Source organism: Triticum aestivum, chromosome 4D (assembly GCF_018294505.1).
Source record: "Triticum aestivum cultivar Chinese Spring chromosome 4D, IWGSC CS RefSeq v2.1, whole genome shotgun sequence".
Taxonomy (NCBI): domain Eukaryota; kingdom Viridiplantae; phylum Streptophyta; class Magnoliopsida; order Poales; family Poaceae; genus Triticum; species Triticum aestivum.
In genome coordinates this window covers 314,149,284-314,171,078 of record NC_057805.1, presented here as the reverse complement: position 1 = coordinate 314,171,078, position 21,795 = coordinate 314,149,284, and positions in this window count along the sequence as shown.

Here is a 21,795-nt window from a genome sequence, read left to right as displayed (position 1 = left end):
TCTTGCAGCATGTAGAAGAGAGTAGATGGTAAGTTCACCAAGTAGCATCGCATAGCATAATCCTACCCGGCGATCCCCTTCTCGTCGCCCTGTGTGAGAGCGATCACCGGGTTATATCTGGCACTTGGAAGGGTGTGTTTTATTAAGTATCCGGTTCTAGTTGTCATAAGGTCAAGGTACAACTCCGGGTCGCCTGTTACCGTGGACACGGCTATTCGAATAGATCAACTTCCCTGCAGGGGTGCACCACATTACCCGACATGCTCGATCCCTCTGGCCGGGCACACTTTCCTGGGTCATGTCCGGCCTCGGGAGATCAACACATCGCAGGCCTACCTAGGCTCAACAGAGAGGTCAGCACGCCGGTCTAAATCCTATGCGCGCAGGGGTCTGGGCCCATCGCCCATTGCACACATGCACGTTGCATACGCGACCGGAAGCAGACCTAGCCCCCTTAATACAAGCGCGGCCTTTCGGTCCAATGCGGCGCGCGCCGCTCAGTCGCTGACGTCAAAAAGAGCTTCGGCTGATACCACGACGCCGGTTGCCCATATCTTGTCCCACGTGGCGGTTAGTGCGTATAAGGTCAACGACCCAACTCAGATCAAATACCAAGATCTCGTTAAGCGTGTTATTATGAAGTAACCACAGACGCCGACCAGGGCCAGGCCCACCTCTCTCCTAGGAGGTCTCAACCTGCCCTGTCACTCCGCCACAAAGTAACAGTCGGGGGCCGTCAGGAACCCAGGCCCACCTCTACCGGGATGGAGCCACCTGTCCTTTCAGCCCCCATCTCCGAACAGTATCATAAGTAATGTAACAGTATAAAGTATATAGCATATGCCCGTGATCACCTCCCGAAGTGATCACGGCCCAGTAGTATAGCATGGCAGACGAACAAGAGTGTAGGGCCACTGATGGAATACTAGCATCCTATACTAAGCATGTAGGATTGCAGGTAAAGGTAACAACAGTAGTAGCAAGGACAGGCTATGCATCAGGATAGGATTAACGGAAAGCAGTAACATGCTACACTACTCTAATGCAAGCAGTAGGGAGAAGAATAGGCGATATCTAGTGATCAAGGGGGGGGGGCTTGCCTGGAAGCTCTGTTGTACAGGAAGAAGGGTCGTCAGTGACGTAGTCATACTCGGTGGCATCAGCGCCAGTCTCGGGGTCTACCGGAGGAGAAGAAGGGGGAAGAAACAGTAAATACGGAGCAAACAAAGCATCACAAAACATAACGAGGCAATACGCGGTGCTAGGTATGCCCTAACACGGTACTAGGCGATGCCGGCGAAGGGGAAAACATGCGAGAAAGTATTCCCGGTGTTTGACATTTTCGGACAAGTGAACCGGAGGGGGAAAGTTGCGTGTTTGCTATGCTAGGGATGTGTGGCGGACGAACGGGCTGCGTATCCGGATTCGTCTCGTCGTTTTGAGCAACTTTCATGTACAAAGTATTTCCATCCGAGCTACGATTTATTTTATATTAATTTTTAAAAGATTTAATCTTTTTAGAATTTACTTAATTATTTTAAATCAACATTACCAGAATAGTGTATGCTGACGTCATCATGACGTCACCATGACGTCAGTAGTCAACAGGGCGTTGACTGGGTCAAACTGACGTGCGGGGCCCATCTGTCATACTCTGCTTAGGTTAATCAGGGTTTAGCTAATCTAATTACTATTTTAATTAAACTAAGTAATTAATTAGATGAATTAAATAGGATTAATTAACTTAACTAAATCACTAATTAATTAATTAATTATAAATGTTATTAATTCATTTTTATTTTCATTTTTCTTAAAACGTTCTGGGGCTGGGCCCCGTCTGTCATAGACCCCAGGGGCCTTTGCGGGCGTGCGGGTATCGGGTGCAGCCGAACGGGCGATGGCCCTCACAGGGGCGCACCCGACGGGGCGGCTGGCGGGCGCGGGCGCGGGCGCCGGTGCGCCGGCGAGCGGGCGGCGTAGTGGCAGCAGGGGGCTGCGGCGGAGGTGCGGGACTGGAGCAGGGCGAGGGGGCAAGGGGTGCGCGCGCGGAGACGGCGAGCAGCGACGGGCGATTGTGGGCGCGTGCGGGGAACGGCAGGCGCGGTCGGAGGCGCGGTAAGGGACCATGGCGGGATTGGCGAACAGGGGGCAGCGGACAAGGCTATGGCCTGCACGCGACGGCGACGGGAGCAGCAGTAGGGGCAGTGGAGCGGGGTGGCGCGGGCGCGCACGCGGTGGTGAACGACGGCGGCCCGAGGCCAGGGCGAAGCGCGGCGAGGGGAAGGAGGCCACGGTAGGCACGGGGCGCGCGAGTGCGCGGCGGCAAGCGGCGGGGCGGTGAGGGCACGGGCGCCGCGGGGTTGGCCGGGTGCGGCTGTCCGCGAACGATGTCGGGCGGTGGAGCCGAGCGTGGGGGAGAGGGCATGGCCACGGCAGAGAGAGGAGGGAGGAGGAGCTCACAGAGGAGGAGTAGGGCAATGGGGGTCGAGGAGGAGGAACGGGAGGATGGCGGCGATCCGGTGGGGAGGTCCAGCGACGGGCTGCGTCGGCGTTCGGGCGGCGAGCGGCGGCCTCCTCCTCTCGATCCCGATCCAATCGGGGGAGAGGGGGGAGATATTTTTCGGGGGTGAGTGGGGTGTCGATGCTAGGGTTTGGGGCTGGGAGTAGGCCTTATAGGCAAGGGGTATGGGCCGGGTGGCTGGGCCAGTTAGCCCAGTGGGGGTGGGGCGGCCTGGCTGGGCCGCTTGGCATAGTTGGGCTAGGGGGATTTTTCTTTTATTCTATTTTGTCTTTTTATTTTAGTTAGGTTCTGCTTTCCTTTTTATTTAATTGTTTTGTTGTTTCCATCCACTATAAAATATCTAGGAATTTTTTGAAAATGTGTTTATTACACCAAGTTTACATATGCAAAATATGGCACCTCCCGAACATTTTTGTTTTAACTTTTGAAAACTTTTATTGTTGACATTAATTTGAATTTGAATTGTGAAACGGTTTTGAATCATCGCGAGGTTAACAACAGTAACCGTGGTGACGTGGCATCATTAGCATGGGATTACTGTAGCTTAATTATCCGGACGTCACAGCTACCGTCGAACTAAGCAAAATAAGATGCATAAAGGATAAACATCACATGCAATCAATATAAGTGATATGATATGGCCATCGTCATCTCTTGCCTTTGATCTCCATCTCCAAAGCACCATCATGATCACTATCGTCATCGGCGTGACACCTTGATCTCCATCGTAGCATCGTTGTCATCTCGCCAACTATTGCTTCTACGACTATCGCTACCGCTTACTGATAAAGTAAAGCAATTAAATGGCGATTGCATTTCATACAATAAAGCGACAACCATATGGCTCCTGCCAGTTACCAGTAACTCCGCTAAAAAAAATGATCATCTCATACAATAAAATTTAGCATCATGTCTTGACCATATCACATCACAACATGCCCTGCAAAAACAAGTTAGACGTCCTCTACTTTGTTGTTGCAAGTTTTACGTGGCTGCTACGGGCTGAGCAAGAACCCTTCTTACCTATGCATCAAAACCAGAATGATTTTTCGTCAAGTATGTGATGTTTTAACCTTCAACAAGGACCGGGCGTAGCCACACTCGATTCAACTAAAGTTGGAGAAACTAACAACCGCCAGCCACCTGTGTGCGAAGCACGTCGGTAGAACCAGTCTCGCGTAAGCGTATGCGTAATGTCGGTCCGGGCTGCTTCATCCAACAATACCGCCGAATCAAAGTATGACATGCTGGAATTAAGATTTCCCAGGTTTAGCCAAAAACAAGTATAAAATATATAAAGAAAAATGTTAAAAAAATTCTTGTAAGCAGTATGACTATTACTCGCCCACAACTCACTTGTGTTCTACTCGTGCATATAACACATACGCATAAACCTCGCCCGGATGCCAATGCTGGAAAACGTAGCAATTTCAAAAAAAATCCTACGCACACGCAAGATCATGGTGATGCATAGCAACGAGAGGGGAGAGTGTTGTCCATGTACCCTCGTAGACCGTAAGTGGAAGCGTTGTGACAACGCGGTTGATGTAGTCGTACGTCTTCACGATCGACCGATCCTAGTACCGAATGTACGGCACCTCCTCGATCTGCACACGTTCAGCTCGGTGACGTCCCACGAACTCATGATCCAGCAGAGTGTCGAGGGAGAGCTTCGTCAGCACGACGGCGTGATGACGGTGATGATGAAGCTACCGGGACTCCAAACTATCTTCGGTACATCAAAACACATGAACTCATAATACCGATAGTCACCGAACGTTAAGCGTGCGGACCCTACGGGTTCGAGAACTATGTAGACATGACCGAGACACATCTCCGGTCAATAAACAATAGCAGAACCTGGATGTTCATATTGGTTCCCACATATTCCACGTAGATCTTTATTGATCAAACCGCATAACAACATACGTTGTTCCCTTTGTCATCGGTATGTTACTTGCCCGAGATTCGATCATCGGTATCTCAATACCTAGTTCAATCTCGTTACCGACAAGTCTCTTTACTCGTACCGTAATGCATCATCCCGCAACTAACTCATTAGTAACATTGTTTGCAAGGCTTATAGTGATGTGCATTACCGAGAGGGCCTAGAGATACCTCTCTGACAATCGGAGTGACAAATCCTAATCTTGATCTATGCTAACTCAACAAGTACTATCGGAGACACCTGTAGAGCACCTTTATAATCACCCAGTTACATTGTGACGTTTGGTAGCACACAAAGTGTTCCTCCGGTATTCGGGAGTTGCATAATCTCATAGTCATAGGAACATGTATAAGTCATGAAGAAAGCAATAGCAATATACTAAACGATCAAGTGCTAAGCTAACGGAATGGGTCAAGTCAATCACATCATTCTCTAATGATGTGATCCCGTTAATCAAATGACAGCTCATGTCTATGGCTAGGAAACATAACCATCTTTGATTCAACAAGCTAGTCAAGTAGAGGCATACTAGTGACACTCTGTTTGTCTATGTATTCACACATGTACTAAGTTTCCGGTTAATACAATTCTAGCATGAATAATAAACATTTATCATGATATAAGGAAATATAAATAACAACTTTATTATTGCATCTAGGGCATATTTCCTTCAACAACATGATGTTGTTGAATCTGATGATGAGCTTGAAACTTAAACTCCTGAAACACCTGCTGGAACTAGCCTTCCTAGATATGAATTGCCTAAGGTACCGGAAGGTTATGTTATGAGTGAAGAAGCAACTAGAGATATTCTTGCTTGCAATGATAGAGATGATCTAGAGAAATTACTATGCAAGTATAAAGAAAAATCTCTGAATGCTAGAATGAAATGTGATCCTAAGTTTGCTACTTCACCTATCTGTATTGCTGATAAGGATTATGAATTCTCTGTCGACCCAGAGTTAATTACTTTGGTTGAATCTGATCCTTTCCATGGTTATGAAACTGAAACTGTTGTGGCACATTAAACTTCCAAAACCTCTTAATGCACCTCGGACAGACCAATTCATCCTACTCGGTCTCACCGAATTCATTAGGTTGATCTAGGTTTTCATCTTGGTGCAACCGATTTGAATAATTCGGTCACACCGAGTTGCAGTAACTCCTAGCAGTTTTGCATCTCGGTGCTACCGAGTCGTTCCACTCGGTCCCACCGACAGTGATTGGGTATATATATCGCGGGTTGATTTTTGGAAATTTCTTCAAACACTCGACCGTGCTTGCCCAGCTCTGCCGTCCCCTTGGTCTCCGGATCGTCGTCGTCGTCGCCAGTGCCTCCTGCCGCTAGTCTCCGTCGCCGACAACAGAAATCTCACCGCCCTTGTTGCTGTAGCGAGTTCATCACCAAGTTAGGGTACGAACTCGACCTCTTTGTGTGTTCTCTTATTCCGATTCTTGCACAAAGATCATTGCTATTGTTCTTACCACGAATGAGATCGATCTATCCACCGAAAAATTCCATTAGAATAGATTTGATGCAAAAACTTAGGGTTAGGTTTCCGCCGAACTCATCTCAGACCGATGGATGTGAGGATCTCGGTCTCACCGATTTGGCTCAGGCCATTGCACAAGTACAACTCAGTCTCACCGAAGTGTACTGATCGGTGTGACCGAAATCACTTACTCTGTGAAACCCAAGCATCTCGGAGTCACCGAGCTGCATTTTGGTCTGAGCGAAAATGCATGTTTAGATCCTGTTAATGCTTCATTGTCACCGAGTTTGTCAAATCGGTAGCTCTGAAATGCTTTCTACAGAGAACTAAAGTTAAGTTTTTGTCCCTACACTTTTGCAAAATAGATGTGCTTTGTGATGCTCATCCACTCTATCTATACCCATCTATTCATGGGGCCAGTTTCAGAGATGTCAGAGGGCAGTGACAGCCAGAACAAGTCTGAAGAGCAAGTGAATCTCAGTGAGGGCACTAGTACCTCCAACGGCAGTTATGAAGATGGTAGCAGAAGCACACCCAACAACTTTCCTAAGGCTGCTACTAGGCAAATGAAGAAGAGAGCTTCGGAATCTGAGGATGAGGATTTTGTCAGTGAGGAGGAGTTCACCTCCAAGAAAAAAGTGCTCAAGAAGGAGTATGCTGCTGCTGCCGCTGCCACCAAACCTGGTATGCCAAAGAAAGCTCCTGCTAAGAGAAATCCTATGTCAAAAGCCAGAGCCTCCACTCAAGAAACTATGGAGTTTACTCTTGAACCAAGAGAAGAAGAGGCTGCTGGAGGAAAGAAGAGGAAGGAGAGAGTCAGAAAGACAATTGCCAGAGTCACTGGCAAGCCTTCCATGATGAGAGAATCAGATGGAGATGAGGAGGAGGAAGAGCTGCTACACCTCCACCAAAGACTCAAAAGCTCATGGGGGATGCCATAAGGACTGGGGCTGCTCCATCTAAGCCCAAGTCAACCCCCAAGCCTCCAACTCAAGCTCAAGCCTCCAAGTATACTACACCTAAGAGATCGACCAGAAACATACTTGCTGCTGAAAAGAACAAGGCCCCAGTGCCCGAGGCTCAAGAAGATGAAGAGCAGCAAGTGCTCAGAAAATTGAAGCCCAAGATTCCAGATCATAGTGATGATCATCCAGTGGCTGAAAACATGAAGGAAAGGAAGGATGTGTCGGATTACGGGTTCCGGCAAACCCTTGTGAGGTTTGAACTCTGGGGTGCGCATGAAGAACACTCTCTTCCTAGCTCGCTCACTCAACGATCCCATGGCCTAGCTCGTCGGACCCAAAGAACAAGAGACACAAGGGTTTATACTGGTTCGGGCGACCTTGCGGTGTAACACCCTACTCCAGTGTGTGGTGGATTGCCTCGAGGGGCTGAGGATGAACTAGTACAGTGGATGAACAACCTCCGGAGGTGAGGTGTTCTTGGGCTCGATGAGCCGGTGAGATGGTCAAGGTGGAATCGATCTGTCCCATCTATGGTGGTGGCTAAGTCCTATTTATAATGGCCTTGGTCCTCTTCCCAAATGCTAGGTGGGAAGGGATCCCACAACGGCCAAGTTTGAAGGGGGACAACTAGTACAAGCTATCCTGACAAAAGGTGGTCTTCGCCTGTCAAAGGCTCTGGTGGTGATGCTGCTGTGCGCTCCGTGGTGACCTCCGTCCTGCTGGTCTTGGTCTTGTTGCACCGATATGGAAACCTTTGCCTGATGCCTCGGGACCCCGCGCCTGCGCTTGCCTCCTTAGCACCAAAGAGGAAAATGAACCCCACGCCCGCTGGCGCCGCCTGGCCTTGGTCGTTTGGCTCACGTCACGCGAACCTCACAAGGTGTCCCTTGCATAGATATCTCCGCTCCTCGGGAGACAGCCTAGTGAGGCCACCCCTAGGGAGGTCTTGGTGTCGTCTGCCTCGCGAGGCTTGGCCCCTCGCGAGGGTGTTGGGTTGCCGCTGCAGAAGCTGAGACATACCAGGCCGTTGGTGGAGCGACGTCCTGGGCCGCATGTAGGCAAGTCTAGGCACCCCCAGTCCCAGAACGCCGACAGTAGCCCCCGGGCCCAAGGCGTGCTCGAACTTGGCTTCGAGGCAAAGCCAAAGGGCAAGTGTGGAGCACCACGGGCCCCAACCGCCTGCGGCCCCGGTCGACGCGTGGAGATTGGGGGTACGTGGGCGCCTTCGCTTCCCCATGCGGCCTCGGCAACCGTTCGACTTGACGAGACCCTGCTGCATGCAGAAGAAAACCATCATTACCTGCGATCATGGAGGCCGGTGGTTGGCCTCCTTCTGGCTATAAATGAGGAGAGGGGCAGAGCCCCTGTCGCTCATCTTCTTCTCCACGCCGCCTGCTTCTTGTTCTTCCTCCTCGCCTCATCGTCTTGCCGTGACACTTATGGCGCCGATAAGGAGATTCTCTGCCGCTGAGAAAGGAGAAACCCCCCATGAAGAGCAGGGGTCGCTTCCGCCGAAGAAGAGGTTCGGCTGCTCCCGCGATGCCGACGTGAGGCAGGAGGTGACGAGGACTTGGTACGAGCGGCCTCCTCTCGGCTACCCGCTGCCCCTGTACGCCCATGTGGAAGGCCCCGGAGGAGGAGGCAATGCCTCGCGCCGCTCGCGTCACGGCCGTGGCGGCCAGGCTGTGGTGGCATGCGCCACTGGCCCACTGTTGATGATGGCGTCAACGGCGACGCTTGTAGCTAGGACCCCTTGAAGTTTTTATTCTTTTGTTCGCTGTGAGGATTCGGAACGAACCCGTGGGGGTGTGTAAGGAATTTGTAATGCTTTTGCTCCAATGCTTATTGCCCCTACTATGAGATTTGTGGTTGCATGTCTTGCCACGGCACTGTCCCCCTTTTCGTCCTCGCGGTAGCTTAGCGCTCTATGCCGGCTGGTCCCAGTTACCAGGCAGGCTTCAGCCGTCGCTGGTATGCCAGGTCGCGATGCCGTGGTCAAGGCCAGGAGGTGAGCGGCCCGAGGTCCGGTAAGAGCTCCCGAGGCATGATGCTCGAGAGGTCCCCATTGGCATGAAAGCAGCGTCCCGAAGGTAGAAAAGGAAGGCGGCATTGCCAGAGCAAGGCTGCCCGAACTGAAAAATTCCAATTGCGGCGCTGTGCTACGTGAGTATGTGACTTATCTCGTCGAGTCCATGGTGGTCCCTCCTACGGCGTCTGGTTTGCGCTCCAGCGGCGGAGTTGTTGGGTGAGGCTCACGCCGGCTTCCTCCTTCCTTGCTCATCTAAATGCTCTGCGTCCTCGGGTCTCGACCCTCGAGCAAGCTCAGCCGCCGCTGGTATGCCAGGTCGCGATGCCATGGTCAAGGCCAGGGGGTGAGGGCTGGAGAGTCAGTAGGAGCTCCTAAGGCGCGATGCTTAGGAGCCCCCCCTTTAACGCGCAAGTGAATCGCGCGAAAGGAGGGCGGCCGGCGAGGCCACCCGTAGCCGAGCCCCGTAGATCCCTGCGGGTTAGTGCGAGGGGAGAACACAACTTGTAATCACGCTTGCTGCCCTGCCGCTAGTCTTCTGCAAGAAGATGAAGGCACCAAGGGTCTGGTGAGGTGACGTGCGCGGGACGTGCCGCGAGCCAGAGCTCGACCACTCAGGTTTGCCAGCGTTGCAGGGACGGACCCGAGCACAAGCACCGTGCCAGCATGTGTAGCCCCCGCTGCGGGATGAGCAGGAGGCCGGTCAGCAATGCGGGTGGCCGCGAAGGGCAACAAGAAAGCATGTCATAATCATAAGGTAACTCATGCAAGGAGGCAAGCTAGTTCAGATAAATGCAAGGACGATACATGCCGCAGGGACGGACCCATGCGGCCTAGGGATGATGCAGCCCAAGGGGCGCCCCCAACAGGGTAAGCTAGAGACGCAGAAGGATACACATTGCAGGGACAGGCCCATGCGACTTGGGGATAATGCTGCCCGAGGGGCGCCCCCAACTGAATGAATCGAAAAGAGTCACCTGGTACCGTTGCTGGAGAGGTGTTGAAGTAGATGAAGACGCATGCTGAAGAAGTTGCTTCTCACGAGTCGCCTGGGTCCTGAGCCTCGGGAGGCTTCGGGGGCCCGGGCAGCTCATGAAGAACTGTCGCCATCTCTGCCAGAACTGCGTGATGCCTCGCCTCCTGAGCCGCCAGAAAGCTCCGCAGGTGGCGCTGGAAGGTGACAGCTACGCCCGGCAAGCCGAATGGCATGCGAACATAGCTGTGAGGTGGACCCTCGCATCGACCAACGTGCGAAGGCCAGAAACGCTCCTGAGATGCCGCCATGTTGAGTCCTGGGATTTTGATGTAGACGCACAGCTCGTCGTCCTCGCCAGGACGAGGGGCTGCGCGAGGTGGTGGGCGGCAGTCGCTGCGCATGGCCCTCGCCTCCTAGAGCTCCTCAATCGCCTTGGTGATGAACTCCTAAGCGCCGGGCACTCCACACCTTGTGCCCTCTTGAGGGAAGCGTGCGGTGAAGCATGCCTCCACGTGGTGCCCGAGCGCCTCCCTCGTGACATGCGCTAGGTCAGAGGCCCTCCAGAAGAGAGCCCCCAAGCCCAGCCTGAGGAAGGCACCGAGCGCGCCTTCCTATGCGAGGGAGGGAGGCGCCCCATCCGTGGGCGCAGGTCCTAAGGTGGTGCCATTGGAAACACTGCTCTCCTCAAGCCCTTGGCAGACCAACTGCTTCTTCTTCTTGGGGACAGCCTCAGGAGGGTAGAAAACGCCTTCGTTGACTGGGTCTTCGGCCGTCACAGCCTGGTAGGCGCGCTCGAGAGAGCACACCGTGTCCTTTTCCTCGCAGGCGACTGTGATGACGCCGCAGCTCCCTGGCATCTTGAGGACGTTGTAGCCATGGTGGGTCACTGCCATGAACTTGGCCAGGGATGGACACCCAAGGATGGCATTGTACGGCAAGCGGATGTGGGCGACTTCAAAGTCGATGAGCTTGCTGCGGTAGTTGTCGCGCTTGTCGAATGTGACAGGGAGGCGGACCTGCCCTATCGGGGTGGTGGAGCCGTCGGTCACTCCTGAGAAGGGCTTGGTAGGCTGCAGCTGATCATATGGCACTTGGAGGCGGTCGAACATCTCGACAGACATGACATTGAGCCCTGCGCCACCGTCGATGAGGGTCTTGGTGACTTGGACATTGCTGATGATGGGCGAGCAGAGCATCGGGAGAGCGCCGGCAGTTGCCGCGCACTTGAGCTGGTCAGATGAGCTGAAGGTAATGGTGCACTTGGACCACCTGAGCGGGCGCGTGGCCTTGAGCCTGGGGAGGGTTGCGTTCACCTCGCGAGCAAACTGCTTGAAGATGCGCTGAGAGGCTGGGGCCTGAGCGCCACCCAAGATGCAAGTGATGGCGCGGGGCTCCTAGAAGCCCCCAGCCCCCTCGTCCTGGTGATGGTCGTCGTTCCTCCTTGGTAGTGGCGGCAGCGGGGGAAGGCCAGCGTTACCCTGAGGCCGGTACTCACGAGGCTGGTCCCTTCAGGCACCCTCACGAGGTTGGTCCTGCCAACGGTTCTCACGAGGTCGGTCGCGCCACTCCTGGCGGGGGCTGCGGTCGTCCCAGCGTCCTCCACTTCTGCCTCCTCCGCGATCGTAGCCCCAGTCGTTGCGCTCGGGGCGTCGACCGAAGTGCCCGTCGCAGCTGGCCCTGAGCTCCTGACAGTCATTGGTGTTGTGGTTGTGCACATTGTGGAAGGCGCAGAACGGGCGGTTGGCCTTGGGTGACTTGGGGTGGTTGCGACCGTGCTTCATCTCTGGCTCCGCCGCGAGCACGGCAGACCCCTTGCGCTTCACGTCCTTGGTCTTGGCCTTCTTGTCTTCCGTGTCGGCAGCTGAAAGCTCGAGGAGGGAGAGTCGTCCCTCTTCAGCCCTCGCGCACTTGGTCGCCATGTTGAACATCTCCAGAGCCATGCACAGGTCCTCATGTATGGCGAGCTCCTCCTTCATCTTGACATCAAAGACGCCGTCGGAGAACGTTGAGATGATGGTCTCGTCCGTCACCTTGGGGATCTTGAGGCGAACGCTGTTAAAACGCTGGATGTACTTCTGCAGGGTCTCCCCTGGCTACTGCTTGATGCGCCACAAGTCACCAGCAGCAGGTGGGCGGTCGCGAGTGCCTTGGAAGTTGGTGACGAAGCGTTCACGCATCTCTCCGCAGGTGGGGATCGATCCCGCGGGCAAGTTCAAGAGCCACGAGCACGCGCCGTCCTTGAGAGCCATGGGAAACCAGTTCGCATAACTTTCTCATCGCCATTGGCCGCCTCGATGCTCAGCTCGTAGAGTTGCAAGAACTCAGCAGGGTCAGGGGTGCCGTCGTAGCGTCGAGGCAGGTCGGGCTTGAAATTGCCGGGCCACACAACGCTGCGCAGCTCGGAGGTGAAGGCGTGGCAGCCCACCGTGGTCACTAGAGCTCGTCGTGGAGGTGGGGCCTGGTCTTGGTACCCACGCACCACCGTTGCAGGCAGCGCGCGATCTTGACGTGGTGGTGTGGGGAGTGCAGAGGAGCATCTTCTTGCGGCCGCGGGATTTCTTGGCAGCTTCCTTCTTCACGCGCGGGTGCCCTGCGCGGTGGGTCGCGCCGCGGAGCCGCGCGTCTTGGTGCGAGGGCGACGTCTTGGTGTGGAGGTGGGAGAGGGGCTCCATGGGCTACGTCGCCCGCAGCAGGAGGTGGACGAGGCAACGAGAGAGGCGGTGCGGGAGAGCCCCCAGCGGCCCTGACGAGCTCGGCGATGCGGTTCAGCCAGTCTTTGTAGAGGTCGGTAAAGCAGGAGCTCGCGCGCCATGAGCAGCGCGGCCTGCGCGTCCGCGGGTGCGCGTCGAGTGTTGGACGACGAGCCGGCCAGAGTCAGCGACGGGGTGGCGGTGCATCCGTCCCGCCGCACGGAGAGGTGCAGCGACGAAGCTTGCTGCTCCTTTCTCGCCAGGCCAGTGGCGGCGTTGGCAGCGGGTGATGGAGAGCGAAGAGGAGGTCCGCCGACAGGCACCGTCTGGGCGACGCGAGCGGCAAGGGCGGCCCGGCGCTCAACGCGGGCCCGGCGAGCGTCAGCCATGGATGCGGTGGAGCAGTGGTGCATCGATCGACGGAAGAAAGGCCTCAGCGCACCCCTACCTGGCGCGCCAAATGTCGGATTACGGGTTCCAGCAAACCCTTGTGAGGTTCAAACTCTGGGGTGCGCACAAAGAACACTCTCTTCCTAGCTCGCTCGCTCAACGATCCCACGCCTAGCTCGTCGGACCCAAAGAACAAGAGACACAAGGGTTTATACTGGTCCGGGCCACCTTGCGGTGTAACACCCTACTCCAGTGTGTTTTGGATTGCCTCGAGGGGCTGAGGATGAACTAGTATAGTGGATGAACAACCTTCGGAGGTGAGGTGTTCTTGGGCTCAATGAGCCTGTGAGATGGTCAAGGTGGAATCAATCCGTCCCGTCTATGGTGGTGGCTAAGTCCTATTTATAGTGGCCTTGGTCCTCTTCCCAAATGTTAGGCGGGAAGGGATCCCACAACGGCCAAGTTTGAAGGGGGACAACTAGTACAAGATATCCTGACAAAAGGTGGTCTTCGCCTGCCAAAGGCTCTGGTGGTGATGTTGCTGTGGGCTCCGCGGTGACCTCGTCCTACCATCCTTCTGGTCTTGGTCTTGTTGCACCGATATGGAAACCTTTGCCTGACGCCTTGGGACCCCACGCCTGCGCTTGCCTCCTTAGCACCAAAGAGGAAAATGGTACACTGCGCCCGCTGGCGCCGCCTGGCCTTGGTCGTCATGGCTCACGTCATGCGAACCTCGCGAGGTGTCCCTTGCATAGATATCTCCGCTCCTCGGGAGACAACCTAGTGAGGCCACCCCCAGGGAGGTCTTGGTGTCGTCCACCTCGCGAGGCTTGGCCCCTCGCGAGGGTCTTGGGTTGCCGCTGCAGAAGCTGGGCCATACCAGGCCGTTGGTGGAGCCACGCCTCGGGCCGCAGGCAGGCAAGTCTGGGCACCCCCGGTCCCAGAACGTCGATATGATGCAGGTCTGAGATTGTGGAGACAGACTGATCCCTATGCCACCAGGAGAAGGACTGCTGTAGATTATCGTTTCCGACCAAGGAACAACAAGACTTCTATGAGACAGTCTTGTTGGACAAGAAGCCCATTATCTGTGATATGAAGTGGGTTGACTAGAAATATATTGATGACAATGAGGACTACTTTCCAGGTGTGCATGAAAGCTTCAGGATGAATGAAGTGGACAAGTTTGTTGGTCAGAAGTTGACCAAGTGGAACGATGAGATGATAATGCAATTCTATTCCACTGCTCACTTCTATCCAGATGGAAAAAATGTCTGGATGACTGAGGGAATCAGATATCAATCAACTATCTCTGAGTTGGCCAAGTTGATCAATGCCCCAAAGGAAGAATAAAATGACATTGATGTATATGCGAAGCCTAGGAAGGATCACAACTCCATGGCCAACATGTACAAGGAGATTCATGACAGTGCCCTAGAGACACACAAGCTTGGATCCATCTACTTCCTGCTTGCTGGCCTGACAACCATCAACACCATTCTGAGGCACACTCTGTTGCCTAAGTCAGGAAATCATAGGATGATCCATGGTCACTCCATCAACTTGCTCCATATGTTTGATGTGCCACAGAAGTTCAAAGTGATGAGCTTGATAGTTGAAACAGTGAAGAGAACTGTAGCTGATCAGAAGAGATCATGTTGATATGTCCTTCATATACAGATGTTGATCAACTCCAAGATGGTAACAGGGACATATCTTCTAGATAAAGAGCATCTTCCCCTGAGGCCAGAATTTGAGGACAATGAGATTGTCATGGATGCATCTCATCCAACATGTGCAGAAGCTTAGGAGAAGAGAGAGAGAGAGAGAGAGAGAGAGAGAGAGAGAGAGAGAGAGAGAGAGAGAGACCAAAGGCTGCAAAAGCAGCAAAGGCAGCTAGTGCACCAGATGCGTCGACTGTGATGCTCAAGACCAAGCAAGATCAACTTAGTTATCTGCTTGAGGCTACTGTGAGGATTGAGAAGGGCTTGGCCACCCTAACTCGGAATTAGGGAAGTCTTGAGAGCATCATTGAGACTAAATTCCATGATCCAAATGTGAATGTGATACGTCTCCAACGTATCTAGAATTTTTTATTGTTCCATGTTGTTATATTATCATTTTTGGATGTTTTACAATCATTTTATAGTCATTTTATATTATTTTTTGGTACTAACCTATATAGTGCCAAGTGCCAGTTGTTGTTTTCTGCATGTTTTTTACATCGCAGGAAATCAATATCAAACGGAGTCCAAACGCAGCGAAACTTTTTGTGGATTTGTTTTGGACCAGAAGACATCCAGTAGGCCAAAGAAGTACCGAAGAGGGAGCCCGAGGTGAGCACAAGACACCAGGGCGCGCCTGGAGGCCCAGGCGTGCCCTGGTGGGTTGTGCCCACCTCAGTGGACTCCCGAACCGCCTCTTTGCTCTATAAATACCCCAATATTCCAGAAACTCTAGGGGAGTCGACTAAAATCAATTCCAGCCGCCACAAGTTCCAGAACCACTAGCTCCAATCTAGACACCCCATGGAGGGGTTCATCATGTCCATTGGTGCCTCTCCGATGATGCGTGAGTAGTTCTTTGTAGACCTACGGGTCCGTAGTTGGTAGCTAGATGGCTTCCTCTCTCTCTTTTGATTCTTAATACAATGGTATCTTGGAGATCCATATTGAAAGATCGTGGATGTCGCCTAGAAGGGGGGGTGAATAGGCACTTTAAAATAATTACGGTTTAGGCTTGAACAAATGCGGAATAAACCTAGCGGTTAATTTGACAAGCACAAAACCTACAACAACTAGGCTCACCTATGTGCACCAACAACTTATGCTAAGCAAGATAAACAACTAAGTGATAGCAAGATAAATGACAAGAAACAATATGGCTATCACAAAGTAAAGTGCGTAAGTAAAGGGTTCGGTTAAGAGATAACCGAGGCACGTGGAGACGACGATGTATCCCGAAGTTCACACCCTTGCGGATGCTAATCTCCGTTTGGAGCGATGTGGAGGCACAATGCTCCCCAAGAAGCCACTAGGGCCACCGTAATCTCCTCACGCCCTCGCACAATGCAAGATGTCGTGATTCCACAAGGGACCCTTGAGGGCGGTCACCGAACCCGTACAAATGGCAACCCTTGGGGGCGGTCACCAAACCCGTACACTTTGGCAACCCTTGGGGGCGGTCACCGGTACCCGTCAAATTGCTCGGGGCGATCTCCACAACCTAATTGGAGACACCGACGCTTGCCCGGAGCTTTACACCACAATGATTGAGCTCCGAACACCACCAACCGTCTAGGGTGCCCAAGCACCCAAGAGGAACAAGCTCAAGGGCACCAAGCACCCAAGAGTAATAAGCTTCTCAACTTGTAACTTCCACGTATCACCGTGGAGAACTCAAACCGATGCACCAAATGCAATGGCAAGGGCACACGGAGTGCCCAAGTCCTTCTCTCTCAAATCCCACCGAAGCAACTAATGCTAGGGAAGAAAATGAGAGGAAGAACAAGAAGGAGAACACCAAGAACTCCAAGATCTAGATCCAAGGGGTTCCCCTCACATAGAGGAGAAAGTGATTGGTGGAAATGTGGATCTAGATCTCCTCTCTCTTTTCCCTCAAAAACTAGCAAGGATCCATGGAGGGATTGAGAGTTAGCAAGCTCGAAGAAGGTCAACAATGGGGGAAGAACACGAGCTCAAAGGATAAAGTTCAATGGGGAAGAAGACCCCCTTTTATAGAAGGGGAAAAATCCAACCGTTATGTGCTCAGCCCGCACACGAGCGGTACTACCGCTCCACGAGCGGTACTACCGCTCTGGCGGAAGAAGCAGGGAAAAGGAGCAACCAAACATGAACCTTGGGGCGGTAGTACCGCTTATAAGCGGTACTACCGCGCACCCCAGCGGTACTACCGCTGGAGGAGCAGAACACGGGACCAAAAAACAGTAGCGGTACTACCGCCCGACCGGAGCGGTACTACCGCTTATAGGCGGTACTACCGCCCATCAGGGCGGTACTACCGCTTATAGGTGGAACTGCCGTGCCTTACTGCCGTGCAACTACTACAAAACTCGACACGAAAAATGCAAGACCCAAAATCGAGGCGGTACCAGCGCGGAACCGTAGCCGTACTACCGCTTATGGCCATAGGCGGTACTACCGCTTTGGACAGCGGTACTACCGCTTGGGGTGACAAGCGGTACTGCCGCTCTAGCCGCGGTACTACCGCTAGGAAACCAAAACTGCCATAACTTCTGCATATGAGCTCCGAATTGAGCAAACTCAAGCTTGTTGGATTGAGAAAGACGAGTAGCATCAAAACAGCATAGAAGATGCGAGTGAACTCCGTTTTCGATGAACTCGAGCTTGTCATCAAGATGACCATAAGCTCCAAAACTCACAAAGAGAAGAACCAAACAAGAACCAACAAAGATGATGCAAGGATGCAATGGTTTGAGCTCTCTATGAACGATACGATCAAGCTACTCATCGAGAGCCCCCCTTGATAGTACGGCAATTGATCCTATAACCCGGTCTCCCAACTACCATCATGAGACCGGTAAAATAGAAAACCTATCAAGAGCAAACCTTTGCCTTGCACATGGTCCACTTGAGCCAGAAGATGACGTTCTTGACTCCCTCAAGATGGACCACCTTTCTTGGTTGTGTTGGCTCGATGAAGACTAGTTGATTGCTCCCCCATACTCCACTATGGGTGAGCCACTCTTCCGCACATCTTCACAAGTCCATTGTCACCACAATGGACGGCAAGCTTCAAGCATTTGATCTCTTCATGATGCTTCACTTGAACTTGCACACCGCAACATCTTCACAAGTCCATTGTCGCCACAATGGACGGCAAGCTTCAAGCATTTGATCTCTTCATGATGCTTCACTTGAACTTGCACACCGCAACCTAACCCCACAAAGAACTCTCACGAAGATCATGGGTTAGTACACAAAGCGTAATCGACAATGCTTACCACACCATGGGATCGCTTGATCCCTCTTGGTACATCTTGTGCGCTTTGTGTGTTGATCAACTTGATAGTCTTGATCAACCTTGACTCTTTCCAACTCTCTTCATTTGGATGATGTCTTGAAGGTAAACATGAATGATCACACAATCTTCTTCTTCAAGACATGCTTGCAATAAGCTCTACTCTCACATGACCAATCTTTGGATAATTCCTTAATAACACCTTGGTCACCACATAAACTCCTTGAAACCAACACATGGACTTCAAGAAATGCCTATGGACAAATCCTTCAAATATAACTCAAGGCAACCATTAGTCCATAGAGATTGTCATCAATTACCAAAACCAAACATGGGGGCACCACATGTTCTTTCACATATGATGTAACTCTTTTTGCGGTGTGTGAGGGAGTCCTGGACTAGGGGGTCCTCGGGCGTCCGGGCTATGTAATGTGGGTCGGACTGATGGGCCATGAAGATACAAGATCGAGGACCTTCCCCCGTGTCCGGATGGGACTCTTCTTTGCGTGGATGGCAAGCTTGACATCTGGATGTGTAGTTTCCTTCCTCCATAAACCGACCTTGTACAATCTTAGCCCCCTCCGGTGTCTATCTAAACCAGAGGGTTTAGTCCGTAGAGGCAATCATAACCATACAGGCTAAACATCTAGGGTTTAGTCATTACGATCTCAAGGTAGATCAACTCTTGTAACCCCTATACTCATCAAAGTCAATCAAGCAGGAAGTAGGGTATTACCTCCATTAAGAGGGCCTGAACCTGGGTAAACATTGTGTCCCCTGCCTCTTGTTACCTTCGATCCTTAGATACATAGTTCGGGACCCCCTACCCGAGATCTGCCGGTTTCGACACCGGCATTGGTGCTTTCATTGAGAGTTCCTCCGTGTTGTCGACAGAAGGATCGATGGATCGCCTCGTCGTCAACGACAAAATCACCTCTGGAAGAGCCCTAGTTCCTTGGCAGATCCTCCAGATTGGCATTTTCACCATAGGCGCCCGCCCGGCCATTAAGCCCAAGGCGGTCCCTCGGATTGCCAAAAATCATCTCCGCATCAACCCCGAAAACATCGATAAGATGGATCCAGCAGATGTCTCGTCTTTAAACAAACTGCTAGATCGCATCGCCACCCTGGGGGTCACAACAGATTACGATCTGATTGGGCTTAAACCCGAACAGAGGGAAATCAGGTCTCCACCTGTCACCCACCTGGTGACTGTTCTGGAAGAACAAGTTGAGGATACCGCTCCTCCTATGTTGAAAACAAACTATGTTCGGATCTCCGAGCCCTACGAGCCGGACGCTCATCTTCGAGAAGAGATCATCTGTCCTCCGAACATAGAATCCGGTGCTGAGTCTAAAAATCCCCAAGACACACTGGACCCTGGGCCAATGACCTCAGAAATTTTTCAAAACCCGGATTTCACAGTGGGTCAGGGTTTGGATTTAGGCCCACCCACCGACCACAATCAATACTGTCCAAGCAATTCCATTCCCCCAGACATATGCGATTTAATGTATATACGATAGCAACCTCAGGAAACAGTCCATCACTTTTGGGCTAGATTCCTACTTGTTAAAAACAAGATCAAAGATTGATGGACGACGATGCGGTATCAGTTTTGCCACAACTGTACGAACGAGTGCATCCTCAACGCCCTCAATCGGCACCACATACTGCACATTGCAGATTTGGCACACATAGTACAAAAGTATTGCACAATGGAAAGCGCTTGGAAAGCCCAGACAGCTCGGTGGGAGCCACCGGCCTTTAAGCCACCCACCGGCCGGACAAAAAGGATGCACCCTTACGGGGCACCTGATCATTACTCCACGAAAAGAAAAATTAAGCCCTTACCGAGACACAGAACTGTCCCTGATGAATGGCTCGACAAGCCCTGTCAGATACACGTGCCGAATTCCGAGCCAACTCATAGCTTTCGGGCATGTTGGATACTCCGGCAAGTGGCTAAAAGTGGGGAGGCTATTCTCACCAACACTACTCCGGCAAGGCATTCCCCCGAGGATAACAACCTCAATGTGTTTACGGTCTGTGAGACCTTTTCTTCAAACAACCGGCGCAAATGGGCGCTCCGCAACCTCGCAGAAATCAATCACGTAGCCGCAATAAATCCTTGGAACGACATGGTGATAACCTTCAACGCCAATGACGAGCCAAGGGCCCGATCAGTCCGAGCACCAGCCGCTTTGGTTCTAAACCCAATTGTAGACGACTTTCGCCTGACTAAAGTGCTCATGGACGGCGACAGCGGACTGAACCTCATCTACGAAGACACGCTCAATAAAATGCAAATGGAGAGGAGTCGCATTGAGCAAAGTAATACATACTTTCGAGGAATTATCCCAAGTCGGGAAGCAAGATGCTCGGGGAAAATTAAACTCGATGTGGTATTCGGCACGCCAAAGAACTATAGGTCCAAAGAAATAATCTTCCAGGTGGCCCCTTTCAACAGCGGATATCACGCCCTGTTAGGGCGAGATGCATTCACATGCTTTCAAGCCATACCTCATTACGGGTACATGAAGCTCAAAATGCCCGGGCCCAACGGTATTATCACTATCGCCAGTGATCCGGACATAGCACTCCGCACCAAAAACAAAACCGCATCCCTGGTCCTCGAGGCACTGTCCGAAGCCCTGGCGGCCGAGGAGTGATACGTCTCCAACGTATCTATAATTTTTTATTGTTCCATGCTATTATATATTCTGTTTTGGATGTTTAATGGGCTATATTATACACTTTTATATTATTTTTGGGACTAACCTATTAACCGGAGGCCCAGACCAAATTGCTATTTTTTGCCTATTTCAGTGTTTCGAAGGAAAGGAATATCAAACGGAGTCCAGACGGAATAAAACCTTAAGGAACGTGATTTTCGGAACAAACGTGATCCAGAGGAATTGGAGTGGACGTCAAGAAACGAACGAGGAGGCCATGAGGCAGGGGCGTGCCTACCCCCTGGGCGCGCCCTCCAAACTCGTGGGCCCCTTGTAGCTCTCCTGACCGACTTCCTTCGCCTACATATACTCATATACCCTGGAAACATCAGATACGGAGCCAAAACCCTATTTCCACCGCCGCAACCTTCTGTACCCGTGAGATCCCATCTTGGGGCCTTTTCCGGCGCTTCGCCGAAGGGGGCATTGATCACGGAGGCTTCTACATCAACACCACAGCCTCTCCGATGATGTGTGAGTAGTTTACCTCAGACCTTCGGGTCCATAGTTATTAGCTAGATGGCTTCTTCTCTCTCTTTGGATCTCAATACAAAGTTCTCCTCGATTCTCTTGGAGATCTATTTGATGTAACTCTTCTTTTTGCGGTGTGTTTGTCGAGATCCGATGAATTGTGGGTTTATGATCAAGATTATCTATGAACAATATTTGAATCTCCTTTGAATTCTTTTATGTATGATTGGTTATCTTTGCAAGTCTCTTCGAATTATCAGTTTGGTTTGGCCTACTAGATTGATCTTTCTTGCAATGGGAGAAGTGCTTAGCTTTGGGTTCAATCTTGTGGTGCTCGATCCCAGTGACAGTAGGGGAAACGACACGTATTGTATTGTTGCCACCGAGGATAAAAAGATGGGGTTTATATCATATTGCATGAGTTTATCCCTCTATATCATGTCATCTTGCTTAAAGCGTTACTCTGTTATGAAATTAAAACTCTAGATGCATGCTTGATAGCGGTCGATGTGTGGAGTAATAGTAGTAGATGCAGGCAGGAGTCGGTCTACTTGTCACGGACGTGATGCCTATATACAT